At 42.5% G+C, this 26857-nt stretch overlaps 1 long non-coding RNA gene across 4 annotated transcripts in view; it reads right to left on the bottom strand.

Annotated features, from left to right (window-relative positions):
- The window catches only part of LOC129633137 (uncharacterized), a 62125-nt gene extending 50001 nt beyond the window's left edge, over nucleotides 1–12124 (bottom strand). For 3 of the 4 annotated variants that reach the window (XR_008704907.1, XR_008704910.1, XR_008704909.1), the window contains exon 1: nucleotides 11844–12124. This is a non-coding gene — a long non-coding RNA (uncharacterized LOC129633137). The other variant, XR_008704908.1, reaches the window with a different exon arrangement.
- Between the last annotated feature and the right edge of the window lie 14733 nt (nucleotides 12125–26857).

A 26857-nucleotide genomic window follows, 5' to 3' on the forward strand; every position in this document is an offset into this window, starting at 1 on the left:
ATCTACAGTAAAGAAATAGTTGTAGGAAAAGTTATGTCAGACAAATGATTGATAGATAGACAGTTACATGAATACATAGATATCCACAGAGATATATAACAGTAGACAAAAATAGACTGTGGCAGAATTATGAAAAAAAGCACAAAAAAATTCCACCAATAAAGGAGTGTTCCATCTACATTGTTAAGTATTATTCAAACATAAAATATTTTCAATAATATACACAAAAGAGTAATTACATGAAATTTTTACTGACCTATGTAAGTCTAGTCAATTAGAATATATATTATCAATAAATACACCTAATTTGGGTTAAGGGATATGTTAACAATCTAAATAGATACCATCTTTTTCAAAGGCAACAAGTATAAAGTTGAAATAAGTATAAGATGTCTTTGTTCCAGCAATTGTATGCTAGCTTTTATCATAAGAATAAAAGTAGATGTATGAAATGAGTTGCCAGTCCAGGTTCGATGCACGATACTGGATGCTTGGGGCTGGTGCACTGGGACGACCCAGAGGGATGGAATGGGGAGGGAGGAGGGAGGAGGGTTCAGGATGGGGAACACATGTATACCTGTGGCAGATTCATTTTGATATTTGGCAAAACTAATACAGTTATGTAAAGTTTAAAAATAAAATAAAATTTAAAAATAAATAAATAAATAAAAAAAAAATAAAAGTAGAGATGTACCAAAAGTGCCACTTCTATGAATGCTAAAAATGTTGATTAGATTTTCCCTTGCAAAAAGAAAGATTATGAGCAACTTAAATTTACAACAATTTCTGATTTTTTTTAAATACATTTTGATATATCCTGGTACATTCATGTGATGGATTATAATGTAGCCTTTTAAAATGTGCTATAGAAGCCAGGACATGGAAGCAACCTAGATGTCCAGTGGCAGACGAATGGATAAGAAAGCTGTGGTACATATACACAATGGAGTATTACTCAGCTATTAAAAAGAATGCATTTGAATCAGTTCTAATGAGGTGGATGAAACTGGAGCCTATTATACAGAGTGAAGTAAGCCAGAAAGAAAAACACCAATACAGTATACTAATCCATATATATGGAATTTAGAAAGATGGTAACGATAACCCTATATGTGAGATAGCAAAAGAGACATAGATGTATTGAACAGTATTTTGGACTCTGTGGGAGAGGGTGAGGGTGGGATGATATGGGAGAATGGCATTGAAACATGTAAATTATCATATGTGAAACGAATCGCCAGTCCAGGTTCAATGCATGATACAAGATGCTTGGAGCTGATGCACTGGGATGACCCAGGGGGACGGGATGGGGAGGGAGGTGGGAGCAGGGTTCAGAATGGGGAATGCACGTAAATCCATGGCTGATTCATTTCGATGTGTGGCAAAACCAATACAATATTATAAAGTAAAATAAATAAACAAATTAATTAAAAAATAATAATAATAAAAAAATAAAATGTGCTGTATAAGCCAGGACATGGAAGCAACCTAGATGTCCAGTGGCAGACAAATGGATAAGAAAGCTGTGGTACATACACAAAATGGAATATTACTCAGCTATTAAAAAGAATGCATTTGAATCAGTTCTAATGAGGCAGATGAAACTGGAGCCTATTATACAGAGTGAAGTAAGCCAAAAAGAAAAACACCAATACAACATATTAATTCATACATACGGAATTTAGAAAGATGGTAATGATGACCCTATATGCGAGACAGAAAAAGAGGCACAGATGTAAAGAACAGACTTTTGGACTCTGTGGGAAAAGGTGAGGGTGGGATGATTCGCGAGAATGGCACTGAAACATATATATTACATATGTATATTTTGTAACATGTATATTACATATGTGAAACTTTGCAGTGATTGCTGTCCAGGTTCCATGCACGAGACAGTGTCCTCGGGGCGGGTGCACTGGGACGACCCTGAGGGGTGCGATGCGGAGAGAGGTGGGAGGGGGGTTCAGGATGGCAAACACAGGTACACCCACACCTGATTCATGTGAATGTATGGCAAAACCACTACAATATTGTTAAGTAATCAGCTTCCAATTAAAATAAATAAATTAAAAAAAATAAATAAATAAAATGTGCTGTAGAAGATTATTAAATAGTTTGGAACATATTGTCATTGTATCAAGTTAAAAAAAAACAAACTTCAAAGTAGTATGCACAGTAATTTATATGCATAAAATATACAGAAAACTGGAAATGTATCCATCAAAATTTTGAGTTATTTCTGAGAGGTGTAACTACACCTTTTTTGTTTTATTGTTTGTGAAGTTTTCCCTTTCACAACATTTCAGTAATAAATATTAATAGCTTAAAATCAGGTTTTAAATATTTTACTCATATTCTAATAATATTGCGGGAAATTCTTGTAATAATACTGAAAAAAGTAAATTGCTAATCTATATACATGGTATGATTCCAGTTTTCTGTATATGTTCACAAAAATATATATATTGGAAGAAAAGACATCAAAATGTTAACAATGTTTATTTCTGAGTTGTAGGGTTCCAGTCCAGTAAAAGTGGAGTAAGCAGGTCCACCCATGTCTCCTCCAACTAAATGCAATTATAAAATGTGGACTGAATGCAAGGAGCTGTGATTTAAGCATTCTAAACATAAAGTAGCAGGAGGTTTGGGGGGTCAGCCTTTGAAGTACCCCTGAGGCAGTGGAGAGTATACCATTTTTTAAACTCCAGTGTACCCTTGCCTCTTGAAGAGGGTGAAGGAGGAGAGTGGAAAAGCTGGTTTAAAACTCAACATTTAAAAAAACTAAGATCATGGCATCCAATCCCATCACTTCATGGCAGATATATGCAGGGAAAGTGGAAATAGTGGCAGGTTTTACTTTCTTGGGCTCCAAAATCACTGCATATGGTGACTGCAGCCACAGAATTAAAAGACGCTTGCCCCTTGGAAGAAAAACTATGACAAACCTAGACAGCATATTAAAAGTGGAGACATCACTTTGCCAGCAAAGGTCCATATAGTCAAAGCTGTGTCTTTTCCAATAGTCACGTATGGATGTGAAGGAAGGCTGGGCACTGAAGAATTGATATTTTCAAACTGTGGTGCTGGAGAAGACCCTTGAGAGCCCCTTGGATGGCAAGGAGATCAAACCAGTCAATTCTAAAGGAAATCAACCCTGAATATTCATTGGAAGGACTGATGCTGAAGCTGAAATCCAATACTTGGGCTACCCGATGCTGGGAAAGATCGAGGGCAGGAGGAAAAGGGGGCAACAGAGGATGAGATGGTTAGATAGCATCACTGACACAATGGACATGAATCTGGGCAAACTCCAGAAGATAGTGAAAGGCAGGGAAGCCTGTCATGCTGCAGTGGCAAAAGTCACACTGCAGTTTTGCAGCTGCTAAAGTCAGACACAACTTAGCAACTGAGCAACAACCCTTGCCTGTGCTTAGGTTTTTGCAGAGGAGTGGGTAGGGAGGAACCATAAGTAGGCTTCCATGCAGACAGAAAGCTCTGGGAGAACCCCCCGGCTCTGACTCCAGGGGCAGTAAACAGGTCTCTGGTAGCGACAGTAAGGGCCCACAATGCCTGAAACACTAAGGAAGAGGAACTTTCTTCTCTGATCAGAGGAGCTACATTCCCAAAAGAAAGAGGCAAAACCCATTGCTTTTTTCTCTCTGTGTCCTCCCAGTACTTGGTCCTGAAGCAAACACAGATGTGGGGGAGCACAGCAGAGCAGGGGAAATAAAGTCACAGCTTTCTGGGGTAAGTACCGAAAAGAAGAGTCCCCAGGGCCCTGAACATATAAAGAAATCACGGAGAGAAAGCAACTTGGAAAATCAGTCCCATAAAGTTGTTGATAAACCCCTGGGCTCACTGCCAAGCTACACATGAACAGACATAATCCTAACCAGCATAACAGCTCAGAGTTCAGCTACGAGATAAACCATCTCCCAAGTGTCAGCAGGTGGCACACATGGGGCAGGTCTGAATGGCACTGTGAAGGCTTCGAAAAAGAACTGGCATTGAAACCAGAGCCCACAAAATGCTGGTTAAGAACTTGCGACCTGAACCCAAATGGACCAATTCTCTTTTAAAAGAAAGTACAAAATAATAATAATAATATAAATAATAAATAAAAGTACCAACATACTCCATAGAACTTAGACAACACCCAAAGTCACATCACATAAAAGTCAAAATGTCTAACATGCAGCCCAAAATCACGTGGAAGATGAACAACTAGGAAACTCTCAGTTTCCCCGGAAAAAGATAAGGAACAGATGTTCACAGAGATGACATAGATGTTGGAATCATCTGATTTAGACTTCATGGCAGCAGTTGGATCCTGATGTTCATAGCAGCATTATTTACAATTGCCAAAATACCGAAACAACCTAAGTGTCCATCAACAGATGAATGGACAAAAAAGATTGCGTACATACATAATGGAATACTACTCAGCCATTGTTTAAAAATGAAATTTTGCCATTTACAGCACCTTGGATAGACTTGTAGGGTATTGTTGCTGCTGCCAAGTCGCTTCAGTCATGTCCGACTCTGTGTGACCCCATAGATGGCAGCCCAGCAGGCTCCCCCATCCCTGGGATTCTCCAGGCAAGAGCGCTGGAGTAGGGTGCCATTTCCTTCTCCAATGCACGAAAATGAAAAGTGAAAGGAAATTCGCTCAGTCGTGTCCGACTCTTAGCGACCCCATGGACTGCAGCCCACCAGCTCCTCCATCCATTTGTAGGGTGTCAGGCTGAGTGAAATAAGTCAGACAGAGAAAGACAAATATTGTATGATATTGCTTGGATGGGGAATCTGAAAAAATAAGACAAACTAGTGAATATAATAAAAAAAGAAACAGACTTAAAGAGAACAAACTAGTGGTTACCAGTAGGGAGGGGGAAGAGGGAAGATTGGGATGAAGAGGGAACTAGGAGGCACCAACAAGAGTGTATAAAATAAACAAGCTACAAGTATATACTGTACAGCACAGGGAAATATAGCCAATATTCTATAATAACTATAAATGGAATATAACCTTTAAAATTGTGAATCACTATGTTGTACATCTAAAACATATAATATTATACATCAACTATACCTCAATTATAAAAAAAAGACTTCAAAGCAGCTATTATAAACTTTCTCCACCAAGTAAGGGTGAACATTCATGAAATGAACAGAAAGTTAGAAAGTATCAGCAAAGGATATAAGATAGAATATAAGAATACAAGATAGAAAGTAGAGCCAAGTGGGAAATTTCATACCAAAAAAAAAAAATAATAATAATAACCTCATTGAAGCAGCTGAATGGTAGTATGGAGATAACAGAAGTAAGTGAACATAAAGATAGACCAATAAGAGGCAATTTGAGCAACACAAAGAATAAATCCAGGCACTAATTCAGGCTTCCCTGGTGGCTCAGGGGTAAGGAATCTGCCTGCCAATGCAGGCGATTTGGGTTCGAGTCCAGTACCTGACAGGCTAAGAGGAAAAGAATTATGAGAATTCTACATTCAGGATAATATCCCTCAAGATGAAAGACATTATCAGATGAAGAAAAACTACGAGAATTCATTTAGACCTGCTTTAAAGAAGTGCTAAAGGATGTTCCTCAGGCAGCAGAGAAATACCATGAGAAGGAAACGTGGATCTTCAGGAACCAAGGAAGAGAGACAGAATGGCAAATACCTGGTAAATATCATAGAGTATTATTCCTCTCTGTGTTCCTGAAAATACGCATGGCAATTGAAAATAAAATCAACAGCACTGTCTGAGATGTTCTCATGGTGTGCAGACGTTGTGACGTCACTAAAACATAAACGGAAGAGGCTGAGGGGACCTCTGTGCTGGTGGTGCTAGAGTAAGAACTTGGTTAATGGGAAAGACATTCATGCTCTGGAGTGAACAGGGAGCAGAGAGAATGTTCTCCAGACACAGCATGTCCTGTGACAGGATCTGTCTGTCCCCACTTTCGCCTACCACACCCAACTTTACCCATCTTTCCTTCCTTCTAGATACATGCGGTCTGCATGAATTCTTTCTCTCTCCCCTCTAAGACAGGGGCCACAGTCCCCAGGCCACGAACTGGTACTGGTCTGTGGCCAGTCAGGAACTGCGCCTCATGGCAGGAGGTGAGTCGGGGTGAGCAAAAGAAGCTTCATCTGCATTTACAGCTGCTCCCCATCACTCCCGTCCCATCAGATTAGCAGCAGGATTAGATTCTCATAGGAGCACAAGCCTTACTGTGAACTGCACATGTGAGAGATCTAGGCTGCATGTTTCTTATAAGAATCTAATGCTTGATGATCTGATTCTGTACTATGGTTAGTTGTACAATTATTTCATTATCTATCAAAATGGACTAATAAAAGAAATAAAGTGCTCAATAAATGTAATGTACTTGAATCATCCCTAAACCATCCCCTGACCTCAGGCTATGGAAAAATTGTCTTCCACAAAACCAGTCCCTGGTGCCAAAATGGTTGGGGACCGATGTTCTATGGCACCCCCTTAGCATATGATTTATAACTAGTTGAAGTGAAGTGAAGTGGAAGTTGCTCAGTCGTGTCTGACTCTTTGCAACCCCATGAACTATAGAGTCCATGGAATTCTCCAGTCCAGAATACTGGAGTGGGCAGCCATTCCCTTCTCCAGCGGATCTTCCCAACCCAGGGATCAAACCCAGGTCTCCCGCATTGCAGGCAGATTCTTTATCAGCTGAGCCACCAGGGAAGAATAACTACCTGAGGGTTCTTATAATAAATGATAACTTGTAATGCTAATAATAACAGCCACAACCATCTATTATGTACCTCCTGTCTACCAGTTATAGCCCTAAGTGCTATACAAGTATTATGTCTAAGTCTTACCCCAAACCCTGCAAGGTAGACAATGTCATCCCCTACTTGGCAAAAGAGGAAACAGCGTCAATGTGCCACTGTGATTTTCACACCGGTTTTATCTACAGTGGTTACACTTCCCAGGTTTTGCTAAGTCATATCGATCCTGGCGCATCCTGGGTTCACAGACTCCAAGCTGCAATGACCTTAGTAATGTGCTCCCGCTTTCATCCTCCAATTCTACAGCTGATAAAACTGGGCTGGTTTGGTGTGGTTTGAAATTGAGTTCAACCCATTAAATCCCGAAGAAGGACAGGCCAAGGAAAGGTCAGTGAACTGGTAGATTTCCACTATGGCTCTTCAGCCTCCTCCCAAATAACATGCAAGACAAGGCTGAGATAGTTGGAGGGAGTTTCTTGCAAACTGCAGAGCCATTCTTGATCCTTGCTGAGATCAGAATGAAACAATTTATGTTTCTGAGCATCAATACCTTCGACTGACCTTGGTGCTGAATGCTTATTGTGATTTTTGTGCTGCAGCACATTCCAAGTTCAAAGTAAGATGGATATATCTTAGTAATACATGCTGGAGAAAAATCAATTTCTATGATAAATGATGTGATGCTTGTCTTGACTCGGGGCTGTGTGGGCAGCCTCCTGAAAGGCCACAGCTCCCCCCTGAGCACTACAAACTGCTTGTTACCTGACACCGTTTGGGACTGAGCTGCAGTGTGCAGGGAGAGGAACAGCATCTAACCATTCACTTGTAATGTCTGCCACAGTCTTCATGTGTTCCTCCAGAATTCATATATTGAAATCCTACCCCTTCCCAAGATGATGGTATTAGGAAGCAGGGCCTTTGGGGGTTGCTTAAGTCATGAGGGTGGAGTGCTCCTGAATGGGATTAGTGCCCTTAAAAAGAGGCCCCAGAGGCTCCCTCACCCTTTACACCATGTGAGGACACAGTGAAATGGCATCAATTGTGAACCAGGGAAAAGGCTCTCATCCAACTATGTTGGCCCCTTGACGTTGGACTTCCCGAACTCCAGGATTGAGCAATAAATGTCTGTTGTTAATAAGCTATCCAGTCTGTAGCATTTTGTTATAGCAGTCCATATAGACTAAGATAACATATGAGGGAAATTTGCAGAGGGACCATTTTAAAAGTCTTTATTGAATTTGTTACAATATTGCTTCTGCTTTATGTTTTGGTGTTTTAACCACAAGACATACGGGATCTTAGCTCCCCAAATAGGGATCGAACCCATACCCCTATATTGGAAAGTGAAGTCTTAATGACTGGACCACCGGGGAAGTCCGTCAGAGGGAACTTTGAGCACTGGGGAGAAGTGGAATTTGGACTTGTAGAAATGAGACTGGAGAGGACGGTATTCCAAGCTGAAAAGGCAAGGGCAGGAGAGGGGGCTGGCTAGTGAGGAGCAGAGTTTGCCTGGAGCACAGAATATATTTTCAAAGGAGGAAAAAAGAACAGAGGTTGGAAAGATGGATGGGGCCTATAGTAGAAGGGTTCTTCCAATGGAAGTAATTGAAACCCAGTTCAAATTAGCTGAGTCAAAAAAACAAAAGGAAATTAATTGATTGTCATAACTGGCACATCTAGAGATGGTGACTGCCTCAGGCATGACTGGATCCAAGCACTAAAAAATGTCCTCCATTTCTCTCTCTCCCCTTCCCTCTGCTGCTCACAAATGGGTATTGGCCTCACTCACTCCCTCTGCAGGCCCACTTCCTCCAGGTAGTCATGGAAAACAACGATCAGCAGGTCAATCTATGGCCCTGTCTAAAGCACCTGCCTCTTACTGAGCCAATCACTGGGCCCTGGCGAATGGGGTGCAATGGTTGGCCAGGCCTGGTTTATATGCCCATGTTCTTGCCATAGACTAGGATGCAAAATCATGAGAAAGGGGATGGGAAAGCAGGATATACAATGCCCAGTTAACACAATCTACCACAGGGCCACAAAGAGAACCAGGTTGGGGCTGTATTTTTTAGACAGTGGCAGGGACAGAGGATGCTTTTAAAGTGAAAGGCATAATCAGAGATGTGAGTTAGTTAGAAGGGGGAGTCTAGAGCCAGTGCCTAGGGTGAACTGCAGCAGTCGGGGGCAGGTCCATCCAGCTATAAGGGCTCAGCTCTGAGTCTGTACTGGTGGAGGTACAGAGGACAGGTGCTTGCCATGGACGAACAGGGGAGAGCAGAGCACTGGGAGGGAGCAGGTCTCACCTCTTTACCCCAGAACCAACACCAGCAAAAGGGAATAGGAGCCCCAGTAAAACAACCAGGGTTCAGTGGTTTCTTTGCAAGCCTGTGACCCCATCAGACTCACAAGACTTAATATTGGGGAAAGGGTGGGACGTGGAATGAGCTTTTCCCAATCCAACAGATGGGGGTTCTGGAGGCTAATTACATGATCTGTGCATATGTGTGAAATAAGATCCAGAAGCAGGCATCCAAAAGTCAACAGTGGTTTACAAGAGGAGAGAGGGTCTTTCACTTTGCATCTTGAACACTTTAATGTTGTATAGAACAGTTTTACCTTCGTAATGAAAATATACACTGCATATGCATTGCAGAAATACATATGACAAAGGGAAAGAATTGTAACTTTTGTTCCTTGATCTGGTGGCTTGGGGCACAGCAAGTTCAGTAGGGTAGGGAGATAAGCTGGAGGGGAGTACAGAACAGGGAAGTAGCTAGTTCTCCCTGGGGCCTCAAAAACATTTCACTAAGATGTTGCCCAGTTGAGACTTGAAAGAAGAGCTTTGGTCAGAGTGTTGGTCAGACCAATAAGGCAGAGAAGAAAGAGACCTAAGATGGAACTATGAGGCCGGTAGCAGTGGGGGGTGGGGGTGGGGAAGGGGCTGTCTGCTGGCCCGGTGCAATGGCTGCTCAACGTGCCCCTGCCTCCCCACCGCCACCCCAGCCCACCCCTGCTTGTATGCCATGCCCCAGGTTTGCCCAGAGGGCAACAGGAGGCGACTGAAAGATTTGATGCCAGAAAGTAGCAAGAGCAACTTTGAGTTCAGAAGTTCACCATAGGCAAAGGTTAGTGGGAGGGGACTGATGGGAGGCTCCTGGAATGACCTGAGCAAGACCTGCTGGAGGCCTGAACCACTGCCCTCAGGACCGAGAAGCTTCTCACATTGGTGAGGAACCGTCACAAGCAGAGCAAGGGCACTGGCGGTACCGGGTTGGGGCTACTGGTCCGAGCTGCCCCTGGACGGTGGGCTGGAGGGGGAGGAGAGCTTTCTTAAGGTCAGTCTAAAGTTCTGTCATTATAAACCAGCACTGACGCCTCCCGCTTCTGTTAAGTTACTACCTCCGCTTTGTGGCCGCCGTGCATCCAGTGATTCTGTCATCCCAATGGCGGCAGCACGTCATCCGATCAACCACAGCGTCTCGAAAACGCCCGCCCCCTGCTGGCTAGTGCTCCCTGGGCCTGGGTGAAGCGAGGTGCCTGGTTCGCGCCAGGGCACAGCCAGGCGGTAGGTCCTCCCACCTCACTGAGTAAACCCATGCTAACATACCTGGTCTGTGAGCTCCCAGCCCAGCACTCTGCCAGGAGGCATTTGGCCACCACCCGCCTCCTGTCTCAGGGAGCAAGTCAGTCACCTGTGAAAACCCACGTGGGCACCTCTGCCAGGATGGCTCCCGTATCAACAATTCCCTGCTTCCCATCCCTACTTGCTCCCAGCCCCAAACCCTCACCATTGATCCCCATGCGGCCCCCACATCCTGCGGTCACCTGTGCCTTCTTGGGACTCAGTCAGCATATGCTCTGACTCTGTTTCTGCTCTGGAGGCAAAGATCTTGGAGAAGACAAATCCTCCGGCAAGGCCAGGACCCCCTAAGAACCTGGTGGGTTCCTGCAGGCACCAGGGCCACCATCCAGAGCAAGGGAGGCGTCCATCGCCAACGGGCCTTTGCTCAGCAATTTCAGACTCAAGGACAAGCTGAAGGTTACTCAAGAGCACTTTAGGACACAGCCATGATACACGGGTCTTCCCAGATGGCTTGGTGGTAAAGAATCCACCTGCAACGCAGGAGAGGCAAGAAACACAGGGTCCATCCCTGATTCAGAAAGATCTCCTGGAAAAGGAAATGCAACCCACTCCAGAATTCTTGCCTGGAAAATTTCATGGACAGAGGAGCCCAGCTGGCTGCAGTCCATGGGGTTGCAAGGAGTCAGACTCAACGAGCTACTGAGCTCGCAGGCCCACGCAGGATGCGTGAGCACTCCCCAGGCCTCTGATCACCTCTCCCCTCCCCCTGCTCACCCTCCTTCCCGAGCTGAGGCTCCCTCTGCCTGCTCTGTGCCTCTGGATCTGAAAACACTGCTTAGAACACGAACTGGGGGAGGCTGGATCCACAGAGCCTGAGAGCACACTGAGTCATTTTAAGAGCTGGTTATTTTTGAGGCCCCAAGCTCAAGAAAGGAATTCAGAGAGAAAATTAAAAAAAAAAAGAAAATAACAAGACTGATAGCAGGAGCGCAGCCTCCACTAACATGGGCCGTCAGCTGAAACCAATTTGCACGGCTCAGCACAGTCTCAGCTCATGAACTGCGCTTTACCTTAGAAAAGCCCTTCAGCACACGGACACACACACACACACACACACACACACACACACACACATACACACACAGACAGAAGGCAGGCTGAGTTTCAGAGCTATATAGCATGAAAGGATCTTTTTACTTTAGCAATAATCCCTGGGGTTTTGACCTCACCAGCTCCATGTCTTGTGAAGAGGTCTTAGGTGGGACCAGCTGCCCAGTCATCCCAGACCTGCAAGTTGGATTTTTAGGAGCTACTTTTGGCTAGAGAACCTCAGAATCAGAAAATCTCAGAAAGCATCTCATGCTGCCCCACTTTCCACTAGCCACTTATCCCTGAAATATCCCATCTCTCCACCCACCTTTATTTTTCAACCTCAGAAACAAATCTGAAGTTCTAAAATATGTTAAGTCCCCTATCCCACAGCTCACCAGAGAATGCCTGAATCTGAATCTCTGAAAAGTGGCTGGTCTTCTCCTTGAGAAAATCAAAGATCTTCCCTTCCACCTGGTCTCCATTACCTAGGGGACAGGAGGAAGACAATAGAAGGCTTGATCTTTCCCCAGTTCCTTTAAGACCACACCCAGCCAAGCCCTACCATTTCCTTGGAACTTTCTGAAAACCAAGTCAGTCTTCTTGGATTTTAGAATCCTTGCACCTCTCCTGACTGAGGGCACAGCCCCACTCTCCCAGCCATTCCTGTTGTCTACTCTGCAGCTTGCATGATGTTTCTCTAGATGAGAAACCATTCCTTCACATTCAGTCCATGACAGAAATGCGGTGGAGAAATGTTTTACTCCAATGTTAAGTGGAAAATACAAAGTTCAGAGCTCTGCATATGGTAAGCTACTAACGGTATTCAAAGAAGAGAAAATGAATGTAAATTAATTTACTTGCATGTAAATAAAATGTCTCTGGAAGGATACATAAGAAACTCATTAAGCTGCTTGCTTCTGAGGGAAACTGTATGCTTTTGTCACCTTTGAATTCTGAAACATACATTCAAAAGGAAGTAATGAAATCACAATTTAAAATACACATATTTGTTTTTTAAATATTTTTATTCACCAGAGCTTCAAGGCTGACTAAGTAAGGTAGGCCCAACCGAAGTGTACTTTTGGGGTAGAAAAGAAAAGAAAGTGAAGTCACTCAGTTGTGTCTGACTCTTTGCGACCCCATGGACTATAGCCTGCCAGGTTCCTCCGTCCATGGGAATTTCCGGGCAAGAATACTGGAGTGGGTTGCCATTTCCTTCCCCAGGGATCTTCCCGATCCAGGGATCAAACCTGGGTCTCCCGCACTGCAGGCAGATTCTTTACTGTCCGAACCACCAGGGAAGTCCACTTGTGGGGTAGAGTAGTGGTCTACACACTGCAGTGAAAGAAGCGAACAAGGTCAGGATGGCGGCCTTCTGGGCTATGGTGGAGCCAGAGAGGAGGAAAAACCAGTGTGGTACCAAATGGTTATGGTACTAGAATGATACTGGGTTTCCCAGGTGGCACTAGTGGTAGAGCACCTGCCTGCCAATGTAGGAAACTCAGGGGGCATGGGTTCGATCCCTGGGTGGGGAAGATCCCCTGCAGGAGGGCATGGCAACCCACTCCAGTATTCTTGCCTGGAGAATCCCCATGGAGAGAGGAGCCTAGCGGGCTACAGTCCATGGGGTCGCAAAGAGTCGGACACGACTGAAGCAACTTAGCACGCGCACACCAGTGTGGCACGGTAACACCTTAGACATTTTTTTTTTTTTTGGCCATACCATGTGGTTTGCAGAATCTTAGTTTCCCAAACAGGGTTTGAACCCAGGGCACTGGCAGTGAAAGCATGGAGTCCTAACTGCTGGACCACCAGAGAATTCCCACTCCTTAGACCTTCAATAACACTTCTAAAGTCAGGAAATCATGGGTGTAATTGGACTTTCTTAAAATGGGGACAGGACAAGGCTAGTGAACCGGCTGGTGTGGGGCCAATACCGAGGCAGCACACTTAGGCCGAGAAGCTGATTACAGGCGACTTGAGAAGGTCAGAGGTTCATGGAGGCCGTAGGAAAGCAGGGGGTACAAACAGGCTGGGGACTTGAGCCAAGTCCCCCCAGAGAGCTTGCCAAACCCAATGCTGACATTTCCATGAGTTCCTGCTTCACCAAGACCAAGGTTACCCTTGGGGGGCAGTGGCTCTGACTCTGGGGGCAGAGGCCCGTGGAGCAGCACCGCTGCCGGCCCTACAGAGCCTTCATGAGGTCCAGAACGTGGCACCCCTTGCTCAAGCCCTTTCCTGACCTCTGCCAGAAAACTGTCACATCTACACGGACTGGCCTGTGAAGGGCACGCCCTAGGGTCATGCAGTCCCCAACACGTTCCGCCACTGCCTCTGCAGGGCACCACTCTGAAGAGGTGGGGGGGAGCCTACGGGCCATGTCAATGACTCACACGGAGGCAGGACTTCCTGTCTTCTAGAAAAACCTTAGACAAACACACACACACATACACATACACACTTCTGCCTTTACAAAACAAAAACCTTCATGGGTAATACACACATTTCAAAAAATTACTTTCTGAAAAGACTTATCTTAAAGAAGCTCTGTTTTTAGGTCGAAATTGTGATTTGTTATTCCTATGTTTTATTTCTATATTTTATCATACCCTGAGATGTATTTGTACCAATTTCTCATGATCCAAAACATTTTAGAAACCCATGGTTGAAAGAGAACTCAGAGTTGAAAGAGCAGAAGCAGTCCATCTCCTCATAAGATTTTCTTCACGGAGAACATGCTCCACACGCCTGACTCACTTGGTGATAACAGGGGATTGAAAACGTTCTTGTTAGTGATCTAATAGGAACAACTCTCTTTGCAGCATACAGAAATGCTTCTCAAAGTCTAGTGTACATAAGAATCACCAGGGAAGGGCGTTAAAGTATCAGGTTCCCACCTCCTTCCATTTCAACCACAGTTCCGCTTCTGGCTCAGTGCACCAGAGTTTTGTTTGACACCTGAGCAAGGACTCAGTTACTATATGCACTTCCCCCTCTGATACGAACTCAGTGGAGACCTGCCAAACAGAACAATGACTGTGATCTATTTTATTACTGGTGCCTTTTAAATAAACATGCAAAAATCGTACGGCTCCATCAGGTACTTGAAGCAAACACACATTCCCTCGACAGGGGAGTTAAACAGGTATGAAATTAAATACCTGTACAACTTAACTTTTTATGGCTTTCAGCAAAGCACTAAATAAGTTCAGGTAGTCCTAAAACGTCTTTTTTCTTTTGTTCTCTCTCCTGTTCCCCAAGGTCCCAGCCCTGAAGCACATGCCCTGAACAAAAAGAATAGGAAACTGACACTTACTAAACCCCTATTGTGCCTATTTTGCTGATGTGGAAATAGAAGCTCAGAAAGAGTCAATGTCTTGCTCAAGTGACACATGTAGGACAAATTGTTTCACCAGCACATCTGTGCCCTGCACAGAAAAATAGTAACTAACACACACAAACGACGGCATGGTTTGTTTTCCTTTACTTAAGAGTCCCTCCAGTCCTTTTCTTCAGTCTCATCTATTTCCATGGTTTTACATTCCATCTATCTATAGTCATCAACTTCCAAATTCATACTGTCGGCCCAGAGCTTGTCTCTGAGCTTTGGAGACACACCACTTATGACTCGCAGGTGTCTGAAACGGAAAATGTCAAACAGCGACCTGTTTATTGTCAGCCCCCTCTTCTCCAGCAGAATCCATTTCCCACCTCAGTCTTCACCATTGCACTTTCTGGCACTACCTTCAACCCGACTGCTCGAGCCAAAACGCCAGGCAAGCACCCTGAGAGGGTGCCTCCAAACGGTAACTGAAACCTAACCACTGTCCACTCCCTTGTTTTCACCATGCAGGTGTGTATACGTGCATCTCTGAAGCAGCTTTCCTTAGCTGTGGGGTTGCAGTCAAACATGTTTGCAAGCCACTTACTCCCCATCAGGTCAGGGCCCCTGCACCTCTTTGATCTCATCTTCCATCAATCACCTTCCCCTCTTTTTCCCTTAAGTGTTGAGATCTTTCGCACCTCAGGATATTTGCTGTTCCCTCCATCTGGAACATTCTTCTCCTTATCTTTCCCATGCCTGGCTCACTGTCATCCTTCAAATCTCTATAAATATCACATCCTCAGAAAGGCCTCCTCTGACCACACTTTGTAAACCATGTTCTACACATAGTCATTTTTCCTAATGAATACTTACCAGTTGACTTGCTTATCATCAGTTTTTCCATGAGACTATAACCTTGGAGAGGACAAGAATGGTCTGCGTAAATGCTGATTGCCTGAACTCCACTTTCACCTAACTCAAAGAGCCCTCCCAAATGGTGGGGTAATAAATGACTGTCTGAAGTGTTTTGGTATTCATAGTCGTAGCGTGAGAACTGTGTCCCCAAAAAGATATATCTGAATCTTAACCCATGGTACCTGTGAACATGACCTCAGTTAGAATTAGGGTCATTGCAGATGTAATTAGTTAAGATGAGGTCATACTGGAGTAAGAAGGGGCCTTGATCCAATATAACCAATGTTCTCGTGAGAATATGAGTTTCTATTGTTCTAAGTCACCCAGGTTGTGATATTTTGATACATATAGTAGTCCTGTTATCTGCCACTTGAGTAACATGAGAAGATGATAATAAATAATTTCTAAAATGAAATTTAGCTCTAAAGTTGGTGGATTTTATGATAAGTAATTAATGATAGTGATGTTAGGTACAATACACGATTTGGAGGACCCGGAGATGAGTTCTCAGGTAGGTTTTATTCCTTGAAGGCAAAATACCCTAACGAAAACTCTAATAGTTAATCTCAATCAGTGTTACCCCAGCCCTTAGAGCCAAAAATGAGACAGATTTGATTCATCAACCAATTAAATTGCTCATTAAACTTTTGCCATCTGACCTGGAAGAAAAGAAAATCATATTAATGTTGGAAGATGTGCTCATTGTTTGTTTTCCTAGATAAAATACTTTTTAAAGTCATGTACTGATAATGAAGTTACATCAGCCTTTTAGGACATCTTTGAACACAAATTACATTACCGTGGATGTCTCGGTTGGTTCATCAAGATTAATGAAATTATTACTGCCAGAAGCCATGATTCCATGGAAATTAAAATTGTATTTTTCAAGTGCTATAAATGATGATGCTTGGAAGTCTTGTAATCATTGAATAATAGAAGTCATCTTTTTATCTGTATTTTCAAGATGGGTTGTAAGCAGCACTTTAAGGGAAAAAAACTATTCAAATTTTAATTTATAAAAATGGCAGTTAAATATTGAAAGAAAATTGCTCCTGGCCAGGGGGTGGGTCATGAAAGGAACACAACCTGGAATCACGGCGTTCAAGCCTTCTTCTGACTCTGCTCCTTCGTAGTGCTGAGATCTAGGGCTACTTACTTCACCTTTGAACCCTGCGAGTCTTCATCTGTTAAAGGGTAGGAAGGGAAGAACTAGACCATTTCCATAATCCATCCAAGCTCTCAAATGGCCTTGTCCACGGACATTTTACTCTTATTCCCCTGCAACACGTTTATACGGGCTCAGGATTTCATGGTGAGCCTTCCATCCTTTTTTAAGCCAATAAATGTCTCACTCATCTCTCTGTCCCTCTACCAGCCAGACAGGCCAGCCAGAGGCCAGGACTGGAGCCAGGGAATTGCTGAAGCCACCTCCTGCCACTGGTGCCCCGCAGACAACTGTGCAGTCTGTTTATTGCGCAAGGACACCCTAGTGCAGGGCAGCCGCGAGGTGGCCTCACCTGGAGACAGCACCTGTTCTTAACCCCAGCGAAGGCCCCCCAGAGGCTCAAGGCTGCCGGGCCCCCACCTGCCTGGGTTTCATACTTTCTTTGAAAGGCTGCAGATACCTTCCTTATTTCAGAGAAAGCAGCTAAAGAGTATACTCGCTTTTTATTACTGTTATTTATTCATTACTGTTTATCATCACTGTTCTTAAGAACTGATGAACAACCTACATTCCTACAGACCCAAGGAGCCATAGACCAGCTAAATAATTTCCAAATTCTAGTTGCCCTTATAATACTCTACTCTACACATGACAACAATCTAAGTTGCTAGTTGTGATTCAGTTAAAATGTTTACGTAACAAGCTAGAGGGGTGGGAAGGGGTGGGAAGTGGGAGGAAGGTTAAAGAGAGAGGTGATGGACAGGGAGGCCTGGCGTGCTGTGGTCCATGGGGTCGCAAAGAGTCGGACACGGCTGAGCGACTGAACTGACGTGTGTATAGCTATAGCTGACTCATGCTGATGTATGGCGCAGGCCAACACAATATTGTGAAGCAATATTTTTTCAATTAAAAATAAATAAGTTTGGGAAAAAGTGTTTAAATTGTTAGCTTTGTGATTTGTCCTAGAATCACATTCTCCTGACTAGGGTGGATATTTAGTTTAACCTCTATTCAAATATATGATATTAGCCTGCTCTCACGTCGTGTAATTTGTAGAAGCTTGAACTTAGGATAACAAAGACAAGAGCATGCAATACAGATTTAGCTCATGTGATACTGTAAAGTGAGATTTCTCTATGAAGGTGGACAACCTCTTGGATGGATGGCTCCCTGGAGGCAGAGATGGATCCACTGGGTACAAGTTACTGGCTGAGTGGCTTCCCTGAATCTTTAAGAAAATGAGTTTTTACAACCTATCAAGAAATCAGCCCTTGTAAATACTACCTCCTTCACTGGTTGTCATTGGCCATACTGCCCTTAGGAAGAGTCAGATCAGGCTGGACTGAAGCCTCCATCCTTCCAAAGCTTGTCCTTCTTTACCTAAGTAAGACCCAAGGAAGATAATAATGCTTAAGCTTCAATACCCATCACTTACCCCAGTCCTTTTAAAGAAATCTGGTCATTATGTGTATAGAATAACATAATATATATTACAGAAAAAAATATATGGTCAAAAAATGTTGGTTGAAAACTAAAGAGGTCCACTTTTGGCTAAGATAGAACCACAGAAACATGTTTACCATCTCACTTGAAACACTGGAAAACATATACATAACAGGGATTTTCAGATATTGGACATCAGACAGTGAAGGACAGGGATCTCTGATCAGTGAATGAGGTGAGCCCTATGATTGCCCCCAGCTTACAAGCTGAAGCAAAAGAAGGGGAAACCAGGGAGAACCCAGCGGCCTGAGTTGAGATGTTGGGGGTGCACTTAGACAAGGCAGCAATGGGTCACAGAGCAGAGGACCAATGAAAGAGCCGCGCAGAGGAAAAGCTCGTGTTTTCAGCTGAGTAACAGTCAGCGCACACATGTGAAGAAACTATCCGAGGCTCAGGACAAAAGACACCAGAAAGGATCAAAGGGGAAAATCCCCAAAGCTTAAGCAGACTAGAAACTGTTGGAATTCCCATGAGCCTGGGTGGGGTTGGAGGGGAGCATAATTCACAGAGCATCATGTACTCAGAAGAGCATCACTTCTGTAGTAGGGTAATATTGTATGCTATGTGCTAAGTCACTTCGGTCATGTCCAGCTCTTTGTGATACTATGGACTGTATGGACTTTATGACACCATGGACAGAGGCTGCTCTGTCCATGGGATTCTCCAGGCAAGATTACTGGAGTGGGTTGCCCCTCCTCCAGGGGATCTTCCTGACTCAGGGGTCGAACCCATGTCTCTCATGTCTTTTGCATTAGCAAGCAGGTTCTTTACCACTAGCACCACCTGGGAAACCCTAAATGGCTAATCTGGTCCTTCTAACAGTTCCCAAGTAACTTAAGTGCATCTCAGAACAAAACTAAAAAATATCAATCAACAGGATGCAAAAATATTCAGAACCAAAAAAGGTAAAATTCACAAGTTATTAATATATATTATATGTAAAAATGACATTTTAAAATGTAAAATAGGGACATGGACAATACAAAAATGACTAAAATTGAACTCGGAGTTGCAAAAAAATAATATCTTAGATCTTTTTAAAAGATATACTGGATAAAATGAACAGATTAGATTTTACAGAGGAAAATATTAACAAATTCAGATATAGCAACAGAACCATCCAAAGTAAAACAAAGAAAAAAGTTGAAAAAAAATGAACAGAGCATCAGTCTGTGAGCTGTGGGACTTCAGGTGGTAATATAAATGTAATTCAAGACTAGAAAAGTGTCAGAGAAAAAGAAAACGTATTTGAAGAAACAATGGTTGCAATTTTCCAAATTTAATAGAAACTTGAAACATACAGGCTCAAGGAAACACAGCACATAAAACAAAAAGAAAACAGCACCAAAGCACATCATAATCAAATTGATTAACACTAGTGAATGAAGAGGAAATCTTAAAAGTGGCCACAAGAGAGGCCTCTGCTTTCTATGTAGAGGAACAATGATCAAAATGACTGCAGACATCTTTATGAAAACAAAGTAAACCAAAGGACAGACAAGTCACATTTTTAAAGTACTGGGGTAAAAAAAAAAAGCCAATATAGAACTCTATATCCAGCAAAAATACCTTTAAAATATTAAGTTGAAATAAAATTCAGCCTGCAAAAGGTGAAAGAATCCATCACTAACAGACCTGAACTATGAAAAATGTTAAAGGATGTCTTCCATCATAATGAACAGAGTACCAAGCAGAAAGAGGAATATACAAAAAGGAATGAAGAGCACCACGAACTGTAAATCTGTGGGGAAACTGAAGAGGCTTTTCTTCTTCTTTAAAATCTCTTTTAAATTGATTGTTTAAAGGAAAAAAAATTACACCATCTTGTGGGGATTTTAATACATGTATTAAGTAAAATGTATGACATAAGTAACACAAACCTGAGAGTGGGAACACAAAAGAACATCACGGCAAGGTTTTTATACTATGGTTTTTGTACTGGTTAGTCACTAAGTTGTGTCCAAATCTTTTGCAACCCCATGGACCACAGCCTGCCAGGCACCTATGTCCATGGGATTTCCCAGGCAAGAACACTGGAGTCGGGTGCCATTTCCTTCTCCAGGGGATCTTCCCAAGCCAGGGATCAATCAAACCCGCGTTTCCTGCTTGGCAGATGGATTCTTTACCACTGAGCCACCAGGGAAGCCCGTTTATACTAAACATGAAGTGATATATGTGAAGTGAAACTTACACACACACTGTGATGAATGAAAATATGCACATACAGTAAACCCTAAAATCATTTAAAAATTAAGGAATCATAGCTAATAAGCCAACAAAGATGAATGGAATGGAATAAGTACTCAGTTCGAAAGAAGGCAGATCAAGAGGAAAACATGGACAAAAATAAAGGAGATAGAGGATAAACAGCAAGATGACAGATTTAAACCCAATGACATCAATAACCACTTTCAATGTAACTAGTTTAAACACTCCAACTAAAGCAGAAATTGTCACTGGATTTTAAAAAAGCAAGACCAAACTATACGAGGCCCACAAGAAGTATGCTCTTTAAATATAACAGTGCAAGAATGAGGAAAGATAACACCATGCTAATTTTAACTAGATTACTAACATAAATAAAAGAAAAATATTTCAAAGCAAAGAATATTACCAGGAATAAAGAGTAATTTAATAATGATAGAAAGGTCAATATGCAAATTAACCCTAGTTTTTAAGTGTTTAATTGGAGGATAATTGCCTTACAATATTGTGTTGGTCTCTGCCACACATCAACATGAATCAGCCACAGGTATACGTATGTCCCCTCCCTCTTGAACCTTCCTCCCACCTCCCATCCCATCCCAGCCCTCTAGGCTGTCACAGAACACCTGATTTAGGCTCCCTGCGACATAAACAAGTTTCCACCAGCCATCTAGTTTACACATGGCAATGTGTGTTTGCCCCACTCCACGCACTGTGTCCACAAGTCTGTTCTCTGTCTGCATCTCCACTGCTCCCCTGCAAATAGCTTCATCAGTACCATCTTTCTAATGACCATCATGCTAGTCATTCAGTCGTGTCTGACTTTTTGCGACCCCATGAACTATATAGCCTGCCAGGCTCCTCTGTCCATGGAGTTCTCCAGGCAAGAATGCTGGAGTGGGTAGCCATTCCTTTCTCCAGAGGTCCTTCTCACCCCAGGGATTGAACCCAAGCCTCTCACATTGCAGGTAGATTCTTGACTGTCCAAGCCACCAGGGAAGCCTATATATGTATTAATATATATACATATATATTAATATATGATATTTTTCTCTTTCTGACTTACTTCATTCTGTATAACAGGCTCTAATTTCACCCACTTCATTAGGACTGATTCAAATGTGGTTTTTTATGGCTGAGTAATACTCCATTGTTTATACACATACCACAACTTCCTTATCCATCATCTGTCATGATGGACATCAAGGTTGCTTCCATGTCCTAGCTATTGTAAATACTGCTGCAATGAACACTGGGGTACATGTGTCTCTTTCTATTACAGTTTTCTCAGGGTATGTGCTCAATAGTGGGATTGTTGCATCATGTTTTTGTCCAGTTGCTCAGTCGTGTCCAACTCTTTGTGAGCCCAAGGACTACAGCACATCAGGCTTCCCTGTCCTTCACCATCTCCCAAAGCTTGCTCACACTCATGTCCATTGAGTCAATGATGCCATCCAACCATCTTGTCCTCTGACATCCCCTTCTCCTCCTGCCTTCAATATTTCCCAGCATCAGGGTCTCTTCCAATGAGGCTCTTCACATCAGGTGGCCAAAGTATTGGAGCTTCAGCCTCAGCATCAGTCCCTCCAATGAATATTCAGGACGGATTTCCTTTAGATTGACTGGTTTGATTCCCTTGCTGTCCAAGCGACTCTCAAGCATCTCCTCCCAACACCACAGTTCAAAAGCATCACTTCTTTGGCACTCAGCCTTCTTTACAATCCAACTCTCACATCCATACATGACTACCAGAAAAAACTCTAGCTTTGACTAGACGGACCTTTGTCAGCAAAGTGATGTCTCTGCTTTTTAATCCACTGTCTAGGTTTGCCTTAGTTTTTCTTCCAAGGAGCAAGCGTCTTAATTTCATGGCTGCAGTCACCACCTGCAGGGATTTTAGAGTCCAAGAAAATAAAATCTGTCACTGTTTCCATTACTTCCCCATCTGTCTGTCATGAAGTGATGGGACCAGATGCCACAATCTTAGTTTTTTTGAACGCTGAGTTTTAAGCCAGCTTTTTCACTTTCCTCTTTCACCATCATCGAGGCTCTTTAGTTCCTCTTCACATTCTGCTATTAGCATGATATTATCTGCGTATCTGAGGTTACTGGTATTTCTCCCGGCAATCCTGATTCCAGCTTGTGCTTCATCCAGCCCAGCATTTCACATGATGTTACTCTGTATGTAAGTTAAATAAACAGAATGACAATAAAAAGCTCCATTGCTCCATGTCAAGTTCTAACTGTTGGTTTTTGACCTGCATACAGGTTTCACAGGAGGCAGGTGAGGTGATCTGGTATTCCCATCTCTTTAAGAATTTTCCAGTTTGTTGTGATCTACACAAAGGCTTTAGTGTAGTCAATGAAGCAGAAATAGATGTTTTTCTGTAATTACTTTTTCTATGATCCAACAGATGTTTGCAATTTGATCTCTGGTTCTTCTGCCTTTTCTAAATCCAGCTTGAACATGTGGAAGTTCTTGGCTCATGCACTGTTGAAGCCTTGCTTGGAGAATTTTGAGCATTACATTGCTAGCATCTGAGATGAGTGCAATTTTGTGGTAGTCTGAACATTCTTTGGCATTGCCCTTCTTTGAGATTGGAATGAAAACTTACCTTTTCAGTCCTGTGTCCACTGCTAAGTTTTCCAAATTTGCTGGCCTATTGAGTGCAGCACTTTCACAGCATCTTTTAGGATCTGAAATAACTCAGCTGGAATTCCATCACCTCCACCAGTCTTGTTTGTAGTGATGATTCCTAAGGCCCACTTAACTCTGCACTAATTCTCAGGTCCTTGAGAACATTTCAGCTTTGCTAGGATCCCTATCAAAATAATAAAAAAAGCATGTAGTTCTAGGCCTAGATTTTTTAGGAGTCTCCATACTGTTCTCCATAGTGGCTGTGTCAATTTACCACCAATAGTGCAAGAGGGTTTCCTTTTCTCCTCACCCTCTCCAGCATTTATTGTTTGTAGGTTTTTTGATGATGGCCATTCTGAATGGTGTGAGGTGGTACCTCATCATAGTTCTGATTTGTATTTCTCTAATGAGCAATGTTCCAAATTGAAAAAGGAGTACGTCAAGGCTGTATATTGTCACCCTGCTTATTTAACTTCTATGCAGAGTACATCATGAGAAATGCTGGGCTGGAAGAAGCACAAGCTGGAATCAAGATAGCTGGGAGAAATATTGATAACCTCAAATATGCAGATGACACGACCCTTATGGCAGAAAGTGAAGAGGAACTAAAAAGCCTCTTGATGAAAGTGAAAGAGAGTGAAAAAGTTGGCTTAAAGCTCAACATTCAGAAAACTAAGATCATGGCATCTGGTCCCATCACTTTGTGGCAGATAGATGGGGAAACAGTGGAAACAGTGTCAGACTTTATTTTGGGGGGCTCCAAAACCACTGCAGATGGTGATTGCAGCCATGAAATTAAAAGACGCTTACTCCTTGGAAGTTATAACCAACCTAGATAGCATATTGAAAAGCAGAGATATTACTTTGCCAAGAAAGGTCTGTCTAGTCAAGGCTATGGTTTTTCCAGTGGTCATGTATGGATGTAAGAGTTGACGGTGAAGCTGAGCACCGAAGAATTGATGCTTTTGAACTATGGTGTTGGAGAAGACTCTTAAGAGTCCCTTGGACTGCTAGGAGATCCAACCAGTCCATCGGAAAGGAAATCAGTCCTGGGTGTTCATTGGAAGGACTGATGCTAAAGCTGAAACTCCAGTACTTTGGCCACCTCATGCAAAGAGTTGACTCATTGGAAAAGACCCTGATGCTGGGAGGGATTGGGGAAAGAGAAGGGGACGACAGAGGATGAGATGGCTGGATGGCATCACCGACTCAATGGACATGAGTTTGAGTGAACTCCGGAAATTGGTGATGGACAGGGAGGCCTGGCATGCTGTGATTCATGGGGTTGCAAAGAGTAGGACACAACTGAGCAACTGAACTGAACTGAACTGAATGAGCAATTTTGAGCATCTTTCCATGTGTTTATTAGCCAGATGTATGTGTTCTTTGGAGATATGTGTTCTTAGGTCTTTTGCCCATTTTTTGATTGAGCTGTTTGCTTTCCTGATGTTGAGTTGTATGAGCTGCTTATATATTCTGGAGATTAACCCTTTGTCAGTTGCTTTGTATTTATTTTCTCCCATTCTGAAGGCTGTCTTTTAATCTTATTGTTTCCTTCGTTGATAACCACATTTATGAAGTATCTTGAATGAAAATGAAGACACAACATATCAAAATTTGTCGCAATGCAGCTAAAGCAATGCTTAGAGGAAAATTTAGAGTACTAAAATACTTCTGGGGCTTCTCTGGTGGTTCAGACAGTAAAGAATCTGCCTGCAATGCAGGAGACCCAGCTTTGATCCCTGAGTCAGGAAGATCCCTGAGTGGGGAAGATCCCTTGGAGAAGAGAATGGTTACCCACTCCAGTAGTCTTGCCTGGAGAACTGCATGTACAGAGGAGCCTGGCAGGCTACAGTCTACCAGGCTACTTCTACTAAAAAAGAGGGACTCTGAGTATCTTGTAATAACTTATAATGGAAAAGAATCTAAAAAGGAGTACGTGTGTGTGTGTGTGTGTGTGTGTGTGTGTGTGTATGTTTATATGTATAAAGAATCATTTTGCTGTACACCTGAAACACAACACTGTAAATTAACTATACTTCAATTTTTTTAATGGCTTAAAAAAAAAAAACGAAGGTCTCAGGTCAGTGATACCAGCTCACACTTTAGGGGGAAAAAAAAAGAGCAAACTAAGCTCAAAATAAGCAGAATAAGCAGAAGAAATAATGAGTAGAAATCAGTGAAATAAAAGGCAGAGAAAAAGAGAAAATATGATGAAAAAAATCTGACTACTGGAGAAAATAAAATTGATAAATCACTAGCAAACTGATCAGGTGAAAAAGACAATAGCTAACAATACTAGGAATGAGAGAGGCTTTCACTATAGATCTTACATATACTAAGATAAGAAGATAACATCATGAACACCTTTATGTTGACAAATTCAACAACTTAGATAAAATGGACAAATTCCTTAGAAGACACACAGCACTAACGCTCCCTCAAGATTAAATAACATGAATAGCCCTAATTTTATTTTTAATGTTGGATTTGTAGCATGAAAATTCCAGGCTCAAGTTGGTTTTATTGGGGAATTCTAATATTTATGGAAGAAATAGTGACCATGACACAAATTTCTTCAGAAAACTCCAAAGGGAACAACAGCCAACTCATTCTATCAAGCCAGCATGACTCAGTCAGAATTACACACAGACACACTAAAATCAGAAAGTTTTTATAAAATTACAGACCAGTTTAAAGGAATTAGTAATCCAGTAGCCAAGTTATGCTTAAAAGAATTTGGAAAGAGGCCTGAGGTTTGAAAACCAGTTAGCAAGCTATAGAAACAGGCCCAAAGGAGAAGGGACTTAATTCTAACACCATAATTACCTTTCTGCTAGAGTGGATTGTTTTGTGTTAACTAGGAATCAAAACTGAGACAAGGGCACATTTAAAGTATTCAGAGGAAAAGTAGGATTGAGCGGATTTAGCAAATACGATTGACAGTGAAGTCAAGACAGAAATGAACAGTGACAATGCAGAACTAAAAAGATGTCAGTTCGGCTGAAACCAATGAACACCAGGGGCACAGACTTGATGTTGGAAATGCAATGTTTTGTTTGGAACAGAATAAATTTATGGTGCTGGTAAGACATCCAGTATTTAGGAGCTAAGAATCAGTAAGTTCTTTTGTGTCATGTGCTAATCACAAGGTGGATGGACTGGTTCTCAATAAAAAGAAATACAGTACTAGAGGTCATGTCTATATAATTGATGCCCTTTACCAGTGGCTCGGTGGTAAAGAATCTGCCAAAAATGCAGGAGCCGCAAGTTCAATCCCTGGGTCAAAAAGATCCCCTGGAGAAGGAAGGGCATGGCAACCCACCCCAGTATTCTTGCCATGGACAGAGGAGTCTGGTGGGCTACCCTCTACAGGGCTAGAGAGTCGGACAAGACTGAAGTGATTTAGCATGCACCACCTCTGATATCATGCTGTACCACAGAGGAGCATACTTTCTGGAGATTTTACTCTTTTGTCAGTGAATCTTAGGGTATTTTTCCCCAGGTAAGAAAATCAGCATTATAAAAACTAAATGTACTCTCATTATACTCCTTAAGTAATTACTATTTAGAAATCATTCATAATAAAAATAATACAAGACATTTTGTCTGGAAGTCAAAAAGTTAAGGGTCACATGTGTCATTCCTCTAGGAAGTC

The sequence above is a fragment of the Bubalus kerabau genome, chromosome 18 (genome assembly GCF_029407905.1).
Source record: "Bubalus kerabau isolate K-KA32 ecotype Philippines breed swamp buffalo chromosome 18, PCC_UOA_SB_1v2, whole genome shotgun sequence".
Classification (NCBI taxonomy): Eukaryota; Metazoa; Chordata; class Mammalia; order Artiodactyla; family Bovidae; genus Bubalus; species Bubalus kerabau.